At 34.1% G+C, this 3,156-nt stretch overlaps 1 pseudogene; it reads right to left on the bottom strand.

Moving 5' to 3' along the window:
* Positions 1-301: 301 nt before the first annotated feature.
* LOC145122016 (GPI-anchor transamidase-like) lies at positions 302-1,740 on the bottom strand (annotated as a pseudogene).
* Between the last annotated feature and the right edge of the window lie 1,416 nt (positions 1,741-3,156).

Raw genomic sequence — 3,156 nt, 5'->3', positions numbered from 1 at the left:
TAAAGATTAATTAAAAGTTTTCCATGATATGGTGTCATTTGAGATTTGGTAACTTTCTATAAAAGGCTTTAAATAAATTGTTAACTTTCCATAGATTTTTCAATGAAAGTTGTTTGAGATTTATGAACTTTCTAGAAAAGCTATTATTTAAAATCTCAAGTGGCTTTCATGGAAAAGTCAACAAATGACAAGATGATTTTTTTTTTTTTTGGAATGAAGAGGGAAAATATAAGGGGTTTTGTAGCAATTTGATATGGTGGTGTAGGGTATACCTGTGAATCCTGATATAAGTGTAGGTATTTCAAGGATTCCTTGTAAAATCCACAGTGATAAAGGAGAGCACCATAATCTGTAGTTCCATACAATCAGCTTCAAGAATAATAAGCCGCTAACATGTTGTTCAAGAAAAAAAAACAAATCACACTATTATAAATGACATGTATCAAACTACAGATGAAAGTAATACAACATATCCATAGAAACCAATATACCACATGGACTACTTTTGTAATTTAGTCTAGAAAGAAACAGTGGTATGAATGCCTAGACCTTAAAAAACAGAAATTCCCTTTTTAGGAAGGGTGAAATGTGATGAAAAATGGCATATATCTACAAGTGACATACCTTCTCCAATTCTTGTTGGTATAAATATGTTCGATAATATGCAGTTGACAGCAGTAAATTTGGATTAAATGAGCCAAACAGACTGCAAAACAACAAAGAAAAATGAAGTCAAATAGGGCGAGAAAACTTTAACAGGTTTTTCAAAATGAAACATTTTTTTTATACCTGATTAATGATGCATTGTCATACATGTTGAGCCTCTCAAAGAAAGCTAACGTATAAAATGTGAATCGATCCACAACAGAGACACCAACCTATATGTATCACAATAATCTCTACAGAATTAGCAAGAGAAGCAAAAGAAATCGTAGAGTATTCCTGTATATCAAATTACAAATTTTTGAAGTTGATAGAATCCAGATAATACTCACATCAGAATCTAAGTGATGTGAATATAAGTTTTCCCCTTTCATGCTACTCCCAATAGCCAAAACACCAGGTGAATGGAGCTGAAAATAAAGAAAATATCCACACTGTTTTAGAATTCTCAATCAATTTATGTTTTCATTATTTCAATGCTTTAGGTAAGAAAAGAATCCAGACCTAGGAAAAGAGGGTAGCAGCTTGACATGTATCTACCATAATCAACAATTCCTTGAACCTAAAAACATGAACACATAAGAGAACAAGCAAGTCATAATTCAACAACCAATGACATATGAGATAGCATTAAAAATGGGTTCTGACCTACGCTTTTCTTTCATCTGTTTGACTGCATCAACCAAATCATGACTATGAAGTTCATCAGAGTCTTGAAATTTCAGAAACTCATCTCCTCTATGTCCTGTCATGTATAGCAGTATATGGCTTCCTTCATCACTCAAAAGACGTTTGGATAGTGGAACAACATTTTCATGGCGACCTGTTAAAACTCTCAAAAAGTTCTCAACTGTCACTTCATAGCCTCGATAATCTACCTGACATAACAGTGTACTAAAATCATCACATCTTCTCTAAAAACAGCTATGTAAATAAGTAAAGGGCTGTAGAAATTAATTGGACACAAAAATTGACCTCAACATTATCTCCATACAAGTTAAGCCTATGGTTTTCATTGTTGAAAACTTGTGCAGGGTATTTGTTTCAGGAATTGCAAGCCATGTCATCTGCTAACATAAGAATGATCCTCTCATCAGGTATCCCTAATCGTTTCACAGTCCTAAACAAGAAGATTAAGAGAAAGAATGACATACAATTGTCAATAGAGCGTAAAGAAGATCGAGTTTTGTTAATTGGGAAGCGAATGGGATGATTACTGGGATTTTGGGTTGGCTCATGTAATTCAACGCCATGGAAGTTAAAAGAGGAGGGAATTTTAGTCCGGCGTAGTTTTCAGGTTGATCGCTGAAAGCGCCATCACCGAATTCTTGTAATTTCACTATGTGTTTGAAGAAATCGGAAAGGTCTGTGAGGTCGCATTCGCATTTTCACTGATAGTAACGATTCGCTGCAGTTTTTTGCGAAGAGTTCTAGATCTTTGAAATCGAACTTAACCAGATCTGTCATGTAGAAGTTTAACGATTCCATGGTTGTGTTACGCAAAGCTAGCTCATGTAACCATTCGCCGTCCTTTTCGACGATTAAGCTCTCTTGTAGATACAGAATTCTCAAATTGTTACACCGCTTACCGATTTGGAGTAATCCGTCTGTTGAAAACCCTGAGCACAAATCAAGCTTCAAAACCCTAAGTTATTGACCACGGGTTCGGGTTAATAAATCGATATCGGAATCACGAACAATCATTCGCCAGAAATGGATAGATTTCAAGGAATTCAATGAACTCGAGATTTCTCTAACGACCTAATGCTTCATTGTAGATGATCGATTCCACTCCAACTGGACATTCGATAGGACTATCTTCTCCAAATCGACAAGTCAAGATCAGATTCAGAAGAAAACGACCGACCTAATGCTTCATTGTAGATGTTCCGATGAACTATACTCACATCCTATCACACTTCGACGACGATTTTAGGATTTGAGATCGGAGGTGTGATGAAGGGTAGAGAGAGAGAGAGAGAGAGAGAGAGGGAGATAGATAGGAGAGACGTGATTAAATGTCCCTAAAATGTCCCTGATTTATTTTAATAAGATACCCCCGCGCCATTTTATTTTCAAATATTTACGAAAGTGCCACGAAGCATCCTAACCCTCTATTATTTTAATCTAACGGTTATTATTTAGTTTTCGGGTTCTCGGGAAACTTTGAGTTCTCAAATGATCATTCCTATATATATATATATATATATATATATATATATATATATATATATATATATATATATATATAAATGATAAAACTTAAAAAATAGTAGTCTTATCTTGTTCATAAATCAATACAGCATAACTGATAAAAATCTTAATGGGACGTCTATTTTGGCGTCATAAATAATAATTATAAATGTGTGAAATATAAGATCCTAAGAGAAAGGATGTTTGAAGATGATAAAAGATTATTAATACTCATACAAATGGTTAACTATTAAACACGGCACGTCATAGTTTATTTTCAAGTGTGAAAAGAATATTCGT

The sequence above is a fragment of the Lactuca virosa genome, chromosome 6 (genome assembly GCF_052849685.1).
Source record: "Lactuca virosa cultivar CGN04683 chromosome 6, Lactuca_virosa_CGN04683_v6, whole genome shotgun sequence".
Classification (NCBI taxonomy): domain Eukaryota; kingdom Viridiplantae; phylum Streptophyta; class Magnoliopsida; order Asterales; family Asteraceae; genus Lactuca; species Lactuca virosa.
The sequence above is the reverse complement of the archived record's forward strand: the minus strand, read 5'-3'. Positions and strand labels throughout refer to the sequence as shown.